The sequence below is a fragment of the Gobius niger genome (genome assembly GCF_951799975.1).
Source record: "Gobius niger genome assembly, chromosome: 12".
Lineage (NCBI taxonomy): Eukaryota > Metazoa > Chordata > Actinopteri > Gobiiformes > Gobiidae > Gobius > Gobius niger.
In genome coordinates this window covers 20,679,934-20,693,327 of record NC_136863.1, presented here as the reverse complement: position 1 = coordinate 20,693,327, position 13,394 = coordinate 20,679,934, and the positions used below count along the sequence as shown (strand labels likewise).

The 13,394-nt window shown below is 41.2% G+C and overlaps 1 protein-coding gene across 9 annotated transcripts in view; it reads left to right on the top strand.

Annotated features, from left to right (window-relative positions):
• Positions 1–974: 974 nt before the first annotated feature.
• Positions 975–13,394, top strand: part of LOC306971242 (neuronal cell adhesion molecule-like) — a 43,312-nt gene continuing 30,892 nt past the window's right edge. For 6 of the 9 annotated variants that reach the window (XM_079567449.1, XM_079567453.1, XM_079567450.1 and 3 more), the window contains exons 1-2: positions 976–1,086; positions 6,325–6,378. The gene's annotated coding sequence lies outside the window, so the exon portion shown is untranslated. Of the gene's footprint in view, positions 1,087–6,324; positions 6,379–13,394 lie in introns of all 9 variants that reach the window. The other 3 variants (XM_079567456.1, XM_079567454.1, XM_079567455.1) reach the window with 1 other exon arrangement.

Here is a 13,394-nt window from a genome sequence, read left to right as displayed (position 1 = left end):
GACGGGATGAAAGTTCCATTTTAGAGAGTGCTTGGTAACTAACTCCCCTCTTACAAACAATGAACAGGTTTAGGACTCACTATGGGTCTCCCATGGGTGCACACAAACATCAGGTGTCCCACAGAAGACACTAAAATACTATTAAACCTGCTTTTCAATCCATGGACTTAATCTTGTGTAGTTTGACGGACAAAGTGCATTGTAGAAGATAATGTTACATTTGCAGTGCTTTTGTGGACAGAGGAACATTATTTAGGGCAGGGACTAGAGAATAGGGTGACTTGTTGAAAGGGGCAGCTCTTACTATTGTTACCCTTTGCAACCATAGCTCACCCGTGTCAAAAGACCCTTTTTCACAACCTTTCTTTTAAACAGGTTGCAATAATACCACTGAGGAGTCGGCAGTAAATAAGGATTTCTTGACTAGATTAGATTGCACCAGGACATCTGCTTCGTGAAGAGGGACACTTTCTCTGGGAAAGGAAGTCCTCTGGATCTGCCTCAGGGCCTTTGTCTTTTATGCATTCAAAGTTGTGGCTTCTACTACATCCACACCCAGCATTGAACAACCAAACATCACTACAACCACTGTTATATCACCGTACACCTGCTACTATTGTGCAATTTTATATTTGCTTTGATGCATTGCCAAGACCCATATCGCGGGATCAATGTCATCTCTTTTTTTTTGTCTGAACAATAAAACGTTTCATATTTGATGCACTTGTGCAAATATGTCTGTGGATTTGGGAGCTTTTTCATTGGATACCAGGAAATGTTTAACCCCTATTGTAGACGGACAATGGATGTGTTTTAATCCCGCTGTGAGAGGGCTGGCCGAGGGGGCGGGACGTGAACATAGGGAGGGGGGGTTTTGGGGGTGTGTCACTGGGGCTGCTACTGCTGGGGTAGTGATTTTGTGAGGGAGCCTACGCCTCTATTTACTGTCATTGACTCGGAGCAGAAACATCAAGACTTTGCTGGCAAAAGGATTATGACAGGACTCAACTGGACTAAGCCAACACCAAGCTTGCACGGACACTGAGAGGAAGCGTCATCTCACCACGTGAAATCTGATTCAGAAAGGTATCATTTTCATTGATTTGGTTTTGTGATATTGGACGTGTCACCTGTTGTTTCGTTCAGGACCAGTAATTGTCGAAGTACTATTTTAGTTGTTTTTTGGAAAGTCACATATAAATTCAATTTTGGGAAAAGTCTTTGTTTTTCGCCTGGAGTTATTACTTAAAGAAGAAATTGCCGTCTGCTTTCAAAACTCTTTCACCATGCTAATTTGTTGTGTCATACATATATTTTACAACATTTTAATCCAGAATACATTTTAGTTTGGCTTTTTTTTTTTTTTTATAGAAAACTTTTTTTCCTGGCACTGTTTAGTCAGTCTATATCTCTAATGTAAATTTATAGAGGGGATGACACCTTCCTAGGCTAATTATTTCACTCCTTTTCGCTGCTAGATGCCACATCCACAGTGTGTCTCTCATTAGGCCGGGGTCTAAAGGGATGTGCCGAGTCCCCGTCCCGTGTCACTAAGGTGCACCTCCACTGACAACAAAAGCACGCACCAGCGCTCATTATCTCCCACCTGACGTTATGCAAACAGCCTGCAGTGTCAGCCTGATGTCTCTGTTTAGCACCTCTCCCTGACAGATTTAGACAAATGAGTTCTATTTTAGCAGTACATGAATATACAGCAACGTCTGAAGGTTTGGCTGAGCTGAAAGAATGCAGTGACCTCTTTTTGTTTTCCAGAATCAGTTGATTTCTTCTTGTGTCTGAATCCATATAATTGAAACTGGAAACGTCTGGATTGAAACTCTCTGCTTTTGAAAGCTCTTAATTCACTGTGATTGGTGTGGAAAACTAGGTGGCATGTTGCCTGTTTAAGCATAGCAAAGCCCTGAATTACAATTAAAGCTACAATAGTGATGATTAGGATTTGACTGCCTGTAATAAAGTCAGAGTCGGCATCAACTACATTTCTGAACATACACAAGCAAACAGGAAGTGGAGCAAACCAATCAGCGAAGGGGTTATTAGCGGTTCTGTGTTAAAGCAGTACTAAGTAACTCATGTCCCTAGAGGCCATTAGCGCCACTGCAGGTGTCGTAGCATGTTGCGTTTTATTACTCATTAATTGTCCGTGAGAGTAAATACTACGCTGACAGAAAAGACAAAGGGAAAGAGGGATATTGTACATCCAATTACACAATGCAGATAATGTTTTTCACCCAAACCTGGCTGTAAATACTGTTTAAGTGGCGCTAGCCCACAGTTAGCTTTGCCCGTTAGCCTGTTAGCTTCTTCGTCGTGATTCCATTAGTGTGTATTGGTGGCTCCGACCCGGAGCAGGGAAAGCTGCACCAGGGGAAGATGAAAGATCCCCCAATCATCCCATTAACACTAGTATTACCCCCAGAGGGACTACGAAAAGGATCTTAAGCCATTTTAAAACAGGACTTTGCTCAGGTTTACACATTAATGCCTTTCTTTGTTTGTGAGATCTTCTAGAAAGTGAGATGTTGAGACATGTTCAAACACAGGATTTAAAGGGCTTTTCCAGAGCGTGACATTGTTTACATTTGCACTTTGCTCAAGGCTGTATCATAATAGCCTTTTACACGCTTGTCGGAAATGAACTGGTTTGCAATTATGGTTAAAACCTCTCCCTCTTTTTTCGTGGGGTGAGGCTTTTTGGGATTCAAAGAGATGTTTGGATATCTTTTCTTTTGTTGTGGCAAATGCATGGCTACATTTACATGTCTCTAACTAAGATGCTAGTCTGACAAGAAAATTGTGTGACTACTTTATTTGCTTTAAAAAGAGCTATTGCATTGTTTGAAAAGAATGAGCATAAGCTTTTCTGTGATGGTTTTATGGCATATAAATAAAGCCCCTCTATTGCTTATATGTCACACAGCAAAATGTGTGTCACTTTGTAAACAGCAGGTTAGAAGTCTGCAGACGCTATAGCACTTGGGATAGAGATGCTTGCAGAGGTATTGAGTGCCCCATGCGTGTCTTGTCGCTGGGTGTTTTGTCGCCTTGTTTGCTGCCTGCTGTCAGCATCCTCCTCTGTGTCGAACTCCTCTTATCGCCATGGCAGCTGAGCCGGACCGGGCTGCATGGCGTCCCGGGACAGTAGCGGTGGGTGGCGGGATGCTGGCTCGATGTCATGGAGGGAGGTCTCTTTTGATGGGATCAGCCTTGAGCCCATTCAGACAGGATGCGGAAAGGTCACTCTGCACTTGTGTTTTATGCACGTGGCTAAGCTGTAATCAGCAGCTCTGGGTCAAACTTACAGCGAAGCACATTAGGGCAGTGCTGTTATGTTGTGGAAATAAATTAACAATATACAGAAGCTGGACTACAGTTAAACAGTTCAAATTTATCTATTGGAGTCTGCTAGAGTGCGACAAGAAGAGAAAACCTACAAGGACTTTAACGTTTTTTCAGAATAACATACTGTCTACCACTTTTCACACTTTCAGCCTGTCAAATCCTGAATATGCTGAAAATATCAATTAAAAAAAAAAGTTATTTCAGTAAATGTTAGCAGCTGACCTCTTTTGTATAGCTTTGCTGAACCTTCCTATCCAATGGAGGTGTTTGCAGGAACGCTTTATAATAAGGGTACATGAATTAATGATTGAATTCATCATGATGAAATACTCATGAATTCACACCGTTAATTCAGGCAATGAATTAATGATAGTGATTAATTCATCATGATCTTAATGATTTTTTTGTTTGCGAAGAAACCAACCATGCCAAGGACCAAACTTTGTATAAACTTACAACTAAAAATGATCTCATGGTTAGTTCATCATGAGTTCACTATGAATGTGCCCCTTTAAATGAAGCGTTGCCGCTTTGATAACTTAATAGATACAGAACCTGTTTTAGGGGAGCAATTACACACAGAAGAGCTTAAATCAACATTCAAGACTTTATTTATTTATTTATGTTTACACAGTACAAAAATGTAGCAATGTTTTAGTAAATATTATGGCAGTATGTTTGCAGGGGCTCTCAGTCGCCCAGGAAGTATTCATTTAGTGAAGCTCTAAATCGTTGACAGGCCTGAGTTTGTTGATTTGAGGATGTTTTGCTTCTGTTTTAGGAGGGGCCTGAGTGTTATTGGAGCCATGTCGAGTTTGGCTTTACTTGTTGCATTTTTGACCACAAGGGCTAAGAAACTTCTGTGAACAGTCCAGTCCACGATTAAAAGCTTCAGGTGTTTAGGGCAGCAACAATCAACAGAATTGATGTTGCAGTTTCAACAATTTAATAATTACAATGTCACAAAGCCTGCAATGAATATTTTGTTACACAACTGTTTGTTGACATAGGAAATCTCCTAATTTCATTTTTGTTGTTCGTCGTCTGAAGTTGCAACGCAGCTCATATTTCACACTGCTCAAAATGTCCAAACTCAAAATCAATTTACAAACATCCCAAATTACTTCGCAATGTTGGTCATTAAAGTAATAACCATAATCAAGCATTTCATGAGTTACAGATTCAACTCCACGTTCATATCAACAATCTCAAGAAGAACAGTTGAAAAGTGTGTTTGTATCCTTCAAAAAACATCTGTGTTTACGCCCTAATCCATTGGTTCCCAACATAAAGGGCCTACAGCTTTTTCTGGTCCGAAGGTCGGGTCATAGCAACATTATTAGAGCAACTTAAATGGTTAAAAATCATAAAATAGGACCTTAAAAGATTGTCCATGCGCGAGAGGAGCACTCACTTTGCAGCAACAAAAAACGATCCTTTACAGAGAAGATGTCTCACTTTGTTCATTAATTAATTTATTTTTTCACCAAACCTTCCACGTCGAAACTGTAAAATAGTAAACACTGGAGGGTAATACAAGTGTTGATGGGATGATCGGGGGGGGGGGGGGGGGGGGTCTTTCCTCTCCCCCGGTGTTTCTGGCCAGAAAACCACACTTGCAACTCCCCTGCCTCCAACCCGGTGGCGCAATACGCACTAATTAAATCATGAAGAAGAAGCTAACACAATGAGTAAAAATAAAAACGCAACATGCTACGACACCTGCAGTGGCGCTTATGGCCTCTAGGGGTACTTAGTACTGCAAATTATAGAAAATGTTAATATGACGCATATTTGAACATTATAGAGGATTTTAATAGTTAACTTTTATCCATGATGTACATGACGCTTTGTGATTTTGAATTATCATATACTATACTTGTGCAATCTTTACGACAGCCTGCCTCCATTGGAGTGAATTGAAATAGCTAGCAGCACAGAAGGAGGAAATAGTCTGATGAAATCCGTTGAGAAAATAATGAAAACTTCTCTGTGTTGTCAGAGAAGAGCGAATGTAAACATTTGATTGTGCCTGTGCCATGAAGCAGCAAGCAAAGTTGGAAATGGCGTTCTCAGTGGGGCTCGCAGACTTTTTATTTAGAGCGGCGTGGTGAAGTCGATACGCTTTTGCTTGAGGCAAATTGGATTGGCTTCTTCAATCATTTTGTTCATTGATTTGAGTAGGTGTGTCAGTCTAGACACTTTTAGGAGGGAAAGATGTAGGGCACGAGAGATGAGGGCAGGATGTGTTTGCAATCACCTGTAGCCATTCTGCTTGTGTCCCAAATAGGGCTTACGACTAGGTTGGTGAGATTCAGTTCACAGTGCAGATTGTAAATGTATCCAAGAGACATTTGAAGGAAAAACTTGATAAATTATTACAACGTTCACATGCATGTTTGTGTAAATTACATGCTTATCAGTTATTTCATGGGATATTGCATAAAAAAGTAACCCATGCCCTTAGAGGCCATAAGCACCACTGCAGTTGTCGTAGCATGTTTGTTTACTCATTAATTGTCCGTGAGAGTAAATACTACGCTGACAGAAAAGACAAAGGGAGAGAGGGATATTATACATCCAATTACACAATGGAGATAATTTTTTTCACTCAAACTTGGCTGTATATACTGTTTAAGTGGTGCTAGCCCACAGTTAGCTTTGCCCGTTAGCCTTTTAGCTTCTTCTTCGTGATTCCATTAGTGCGTATTGCACCTCCGACCCGGTGCAGGGAAAGTTGCAAGGGTGGTTTTCTGGCCAGAGACCCCTGGGGTGATGAAAGACCCCCCCAATCATCCCATTAACACTTATATTATTTCCAAAGGGACTATAAAACTGATGTATTAAGGTAAACAAGTTACTTAGTTACTTTAAGGACTATAATAGTGCCCAAACCAAATGCATGAGTGTTGCGGTGGTGGTTTAATATTTTGTAATAATATTTTTCTGTATTTCTTTCAGATTGAAGATAACTCAAAAAGAGAAGAATCGACTGTGTGGACACGGGTTGTTGGGGTAAGTCAGAAACTCTTTGAATACATTTTTCCAAACACACGACGCTGCCATGATTCCGACTGTGACTTTCCGGCTCTCTGGAATCAGGCTGTTGTTCTCCTGAAAGGCATTTTCCTCCCCCCGGACAGGCTCACACAAATGTCAGCCTGTTGGTCGTGATGGCAAGTGTCTCCAAGTCTAAATATCTCCATTTCGAAATGTGCCAGTGCAAAAAACACTGTGTAGTGCTCACGGCCACCTAAAAGAGCATCATTGTGGCTTGTTCTTGTTTAGTCCTGGATGAATCTCAGCTGCGATGCTCTGTTTCGTGCTGCACGGCAAAGGGCAACGCTCGACTGGCTCCACTCCTTTGGCAAAGTGTATTTTTGTGCCGCTTTTCATTTGGCAAAGAGCTTTGGCAGCGTAACAAAAACCCAGGCATCTTTAAAATCTTGAACTGATTGTTTGATGCCATATGGTTGTCAAGGTTACCCACTTTTTCATCAGTAGCCGCTGCCCGGACATCCTGACAGTAGGCGTCAGTACTTAAAAATCACAAAATAGCACTCAGAGGCTAAAAGTGAAAAGCGCTGTCCTGTTATTGCCTCATGATGTGAAGTAATGGAGCAGGCGAAGGTAATGGCTGCTAATAAGGAGCTAAGTACATGATCCTTGGATGCATTTAAGTCCAGAGAATTGATTTTATCTTCACATCCTCGCGTGTGTGTAGTGTACCCGCATGATTTTGGATGATCATGTAATTGCAAATTTACTGTAGTTAATATTGCAATTGCGATAAGATTTGCGATTTAAAATTAAATAGCAGTTCACAGTTGGAGTGTGACAATATATGCATTTTCCGATATATATCGCAATATTTTGCAGGCTGATACTGATACTTTTGATAACGTCATACATATTAATGAGGCAGCCCTACAATTGTAAGCACTTGGACTTGCACTTGGTTTATTCCTTTTGAAATAGGACTGTGGTTTGGAAAGAAATGTACATGACTAATATGTAGTATGTTAAAATAAAGGTTAAAAGTCTTTTTTTAAATCGTGATGTATCGTAGGTTATTTTTGTGCAATATATCGATTATCACAGTATCGCAAGATTATTGTTATTGTAAGCCATGTATCACATATCGTATCGAATCGTGAGGTATCCAGAGGTTCCCACCCCTAGTTCACAGAGCACATTTTGCATGTCATTAACATTTGAGAGAAGATTAATTACTGAAATAATAATAGAATCACGTTTCAGGTTTTGCATATAAAGGATACCTTGAGGACAGCACATTTAGCTATTCGTAGAGCAACATATATTACAGAAATAATTGCAGCCTAGTGATTTGCTAATTGTGACCATTCCAAACGCCATTCTGATTAATTTCCTGTTAATCTTGCATGCTGTGAAAGCGTGTCTCGGTGCAAGGCAGAGCTGATCTAATGCTGAGTGAAGGAAGTGACGTGAGGGTCGTCCATCCAAGTGTGAAAAGCTGCAGCTCAGCTCTGATCCTGGCGCTGGTCGGGTCTGCAGCTCAGAGGACGCTGAGGGCTCTGTCGGATCACTGCTCCCCTCCTTTTGCTTAACACTACTGTTTTGACTTTGGAGGGGCTGGGAGATGTGGCTACCCTGATATCACAGTGCACAGGCCAATTTGGCACCCTGATGTAACAAGTGATTTTCTCCATTGTGAGATCAATAAAGTCAATCTTACCTGATCTTGGCCGCATAGTTAATCACAAATGAATCAAATTACAGTTTGAATTGTTTGGCAAAACGCAAAGGCTGCAGTTTTTCAGGCAACGAACAACATAGCCTATAGGCCGCTACAAACATATTCTACATATATTCTCTAGTATTGTATAGTTTTGGATTTGCATGTTTAAGTCTTCTTTCAAATGTTAATTCCCTCGAACTTGTGAAGTAAATCTTGATTTTTAAACAAACTATACTTAAAATCAGAAAAACTGCAATACAGTTCTTTCTGTGCTGCTCTTACAAAGCTATTGATTTAGTTTGAAAGTTCAGCATTGGAGTTGCATTGTTGACACCCTCTCCTCTGCCAGTGCCTGCTGCCGGAGATCATCATTTCTGTGTTTGTTTGTTTGTGCGATCCAACTTGTCACGACTGTGTATCTGAATATCTCCCCACCGCAGCTCCGCAGAGGCTGAGTCCACAGTTTTGAATGTTGCTCTCATGGAGGGCCGCGTTCAGGAGCTGGGGCTGGGGTTTTCAGTGTGGACACAGTGAGGCGTGAAGGCTCTTTGTGATCCGCAGCATTCAGGTTCCCGAGCTTCAATAAGAGGCCACAGAGGTCCGAGTGAGCTGCACAGTGCTGTCTTTCAGCGGCCGCTCTCACGTGGCTGTCAGCGCGCTCTATTATTGTTTATGTGTGGGAAGAGCTAAAATTAGCCAACCAGAACTTTTCCTCCAGCAAATGACATTGATATTGTTGCCCTGTGTTAATGCACCTATTGAGTCTTTAGGTCAAGAGAAGTATTACATAACACTGTGAGCAACAAGTAGGAATGGGAAATTACACTTGGGATTCAAAAATTATGAAAAAAAAAAAAGCTTATTTGGGGCTTTTTAGCATCTCTACGCCTCTTTTTTCAATTGTATTATGATAAGCATCCGTAGATCCTGCTCAAAAGTCTGATTGTCACATAAACCCATTACTAACTCTGGAAGGATGCCCTGTTTGTACTGTGAATGTTGTAACCCCGTATGTTACACTGATATTGTAAACCTTTCTTTGCTCATGTTATTCCTGAAAGCAGATATTACACAGCAGCATTTGGGATTTTAGAAGGCACAGATGAGGAGAGGAACTGATACATTCACATTTTTTACTCTGGGGCCCCTGGGCTGCTCCCAGCGCTGTTCGTTTCGTAAGAAAACGTGGAGATGTTTCTGAGGAGGTGTCTCTTTGATAGCAGCTCGACAATCCTCCGCCGGTCCTTTGTGTCAACACTCCTGTCTGCACATGTAACGTTTTAGTGCTACTGTGTGTGAGATGCACAGGGGTGTGTGTTTTTTTTTTGTCTCAACGGGTCTGTGAGGCGCAGAGTGATCCAGATCTACTGTCAGGAAGACGGACATGAATAAACAAACACATGAAAAGACAGTGGGGTAAAAGATAGGGCGTCCTGTGTGAAAGGGGAGCAGCTGAGGCCTATCCTGAGGGGTTCCTCTTCTCCTACAGAGAGAAAAGAGGCTTCACGCACAACTGACTTTCAAACCGCAGCCAGGAGATACAGACACATCTGTCTATAAATTCTTTTTTGTCGATTTCCTTTAAGGCAAGTCCTGGCTTCACTGGGAATCCTCTGTGAGCAATTCTCTTCTGCCGATGCATTACGGTGATCCGCTCTGCTGCTTGTAATTAATATAAACTTTTCAGTAACTTGCAGTGAGAACCATATGTTTACATACACTTCATTAAAAGACACATTCGCATTTTATTCTCACTGTCTGACATGAAACCATTAGCTTTTATTTTTCTCAGGTCAATTAGAATTTTGAAAAATGATGGAAATGTCAACAATGATGATGGAAACAATGATGGAAATGTCCAGTCATCGTACAGATCAGAAAGAAGGCAGGTTCTGTGTCCCAGAGATGAATGTGCTGTGGTCTGAAATGGGAATATCAACCCAAGAACAAATGCAGTTGTTTAAAGGAGTTTCTACCAAATATTAATGAGATGTATGTAAACTTGTCTCTCATTCTTCTGGAATTTGACAAATAGAAATATTTTTAAAAATTCTAATTGAAATTAAAGTTAATTCTGGTTTCATGTCAGACAGTGAATAAAAAGAATGCAAATGTGTCTTTTTTTGAAGTGTATGTAAACATTTGGTTGTCACTGTATTTGCCTATAACCTCTCTTACCTCCAGAGAGAGGATACTGATAGTTGGTATTTTTGGTCCGTCTGCTGAGTATCGTCTTGATATATCAAGCATTGAATCATAGACTATCCCAAAATCCTCAGTTACTTTCTCAGACATATTTTCACATTCAAGCACATAGCGCTGCAGCTGCTTACCACTCTACAAAGCTCAAACGCACTTATCAAAAATGAGAGCATTTTAACGCAGCAGGGAGACTCATAGTGCTGGTGTTACTCCAGTCTTTGCTCCGTCATGAATGTTGTGAGTGGATCTGTGAGAAAAAAAGCAGATGATTTATGTGCGTGCTAGGAGGAGGTCATGGTCGAAGGCCAAGTCTATCTTCTCATCAATATAAAACCTGCTCAGTGGCACTGCTGCACGAACACAGTTGTTGAAGTTTTGATGTAACCCCTCATTCACCGACATCTGATGACTGTAATGAGAAATGTTCCCTCGCTCTGAAAAAAGAGGACATTCATGTAATATGTGGAGGCCAATGGTATACATATATTTTTAAAAAATTGCCTCACATTGCTACAGTATATCATTATGAAACAATTTCATTAATTTATATGAACAGGAAGGTCACTGAGATTTCAGAATCTCTTTTTCATGGCTGAAGATGAAAATCGTACATGTTTCTTTCTACATTTGTGTTGCAATACAAGATGGGTAGGTTGAAGGATTTAGTGCTATTGCAAGTTTATGACATGAATTGATGATTGGTTTCAAGGAGCATTTTCTTAATCCTTCCTATTGAGATACAGGACCAGTGCCAAGGGTCTCTCCAAGTGCAATCTGTATTATGTTTTTGTGTTTGATACACCTTTATTTGCCCAAAGCCTTTTCAACCCTTAGCTCCATTCACAAAATTCTTTGAGCGAAACCCTTCTGTACATTCCCCTTTGTCTCACCTCGATACACCTTTAGATACATCCCAGGGTGTGTCTATCGAGCTTCCTCAGCCGCAATCACTGTCGCTGCACCTGCAATTTACTTTTATGACAGTCAGAACAAACACACGAGAGCGGATGTGCTGGCATGCCGCAACAGGAACAGTCGCTGTGACGAACATCATAAACGCTTCCTTCTGTCGCCGCGGTTGAATAAATCATATGAATTGAATCTAAATAAACAGGATGCACAGGCAGAACGGTTCTTTTTTAATTGTCGTCTGCACCTGGGGCTCTTCACTTTGACATGCCAAAACGCCTTTAGTGACAAAAGGCCAGTCTAAGCTGTCATCTTTGGCATCGCGGTGGCACGCATGCTGCTGTTTTCAAACTGTATCTTCTCCTCGCTTGTTTTTTTACTTTGTTAGATGCTTTTGTTTAACAGACACTAACTGCCTACCCACATCTTCTCCTTTATCTTGTCCTTGATTTAGTCATAATTTATTTGTCATTCATCTAATTCTCAGATATTTAATGGGTAGTTTTGCTAGTAGTTCCTTCATATGGAACATTGCGTATTGATCAATACCCAGGTTATTCTTAGGTCGTTTAACACCGGGGGCGACAAGGATGCACCAAAGGCAGTTGTTAGCGGGGCGGTCTGTGTGTATCATACAGTTGTAGTATTTATATAATTATATTGTGCCAATGTAAGGTTTTAAAGGCAAGGAGGATAATACCTAATGGGACATAATAAGCAGTTGACACTTTGTTGTTCACAGAAGAAAGAAGCAGGTGTGAAGATTGAAGGTGAAGTGAATGGGTGGGGGAGGTAGAGTCCAATCTTGAGTATGTGTAGACGACAGGCGCGTCTCAGTAAATATCAATTACCAGCGGGAATTGAGTTTAGGATTTCTGTATATCCCCAACATTACATGCATCTCTGGTCAGTGTGTCCCTCGAGGCTGGTCACATGACTGGTCCATCCCTGTAGTTTGCCCTTGGAGCAGCGACCTTTCCTGTTCCTCGGCCGAGCGTTGATGCAGATAAAGAATTCCCCACAAAAGCCCGACCATTATCCTCATACTCAGCAGATGTTATTGATGCATTCGGGGACCGGCCCATGCAGGAGGATGGAGGAAGTCCAAGCGTGCTGTTAGTGTTTCCTCCGGATTCATGGTTTGACAAATGCAGGCTGATGGAGCACTTCTTATCAAGACCATTACTTCAGATGGAGCCAAATGATCCTCATATCATTTTTTTTTTTTACAAAAGCCCTGCAGGCGTCCAGGCCTAAATGGATGCCTTCTAAACACTCTTCAGTGAGTCAGCCAAACAATCTGTGTAAAGTCAGTGTGAATGAGCGCTGGGCTGTAGAAAAGATAGAAACACTCATTCACAATCAGTATTTGGTACAAAACCTGTTCCAAAAGTAAAATTGCATGAGATACTAGTTCAGACCTTCTTTAGCCCCTTATTTCCTGCCCATTAGCTGCGGTTTCAGTCTATCCAGGAGAGACAGACATGTTCACACTAAGCTTTGGGGTACAGAGCCAAACATCACTTCCACAGTGGCAGGACTTTCATCTTTTAAATCTTGTTCTCTGATTTTGCTAAACCAGATCTGTCACGTCAAATGGGAAACTTTAATTAGCTGCAATCATTTCGCAGATGTTATCAGAAAGGTTTTAGCGCGGGGGAGGCCTTAATAAGCTCTATGCTTCTGCTTATCGTTCTCCTTCTGGGCATGTTTTTTTCCTCTTCTTTCACTTGTTTTCTTGTGATTCTGAAACCAAATTGCTCAATTGGAAAAGAAGGATGTCGGCGATAAAGGTTTTAAACTTGGAGTTGAATTTGACACCCTTACACATTGTGGCCATACCGCCTTTCCTCTGCCCGATCCCGTCAGATCTCGGAAGCTCGGCAGTGACGGGCCTGGTCAATTTGCAACTGTAAACACTTGATGGTTTTGGTAGACTTTTCCAGCTTTCTTGAGTTTCTGAATTCATGATGTCTATTAAACCTCGCTGTGGGGAACAGTTTGACATTGAAACAACAACAACTTTTTATCCTCCAAGAACAAATTCACAACATTGTCTGAATGATTGCCGAATTGCTTGTCGGTGCTTAAATTTTCTGGTCGCTACAGTTTGATTGTACAAGTCCAACTTTTTGTAAGCCTGGAATTTGTAAAGGTTAACTCTTGCTTGTGTCGGGTTCTTCTATCTTGGAAAAAAGTG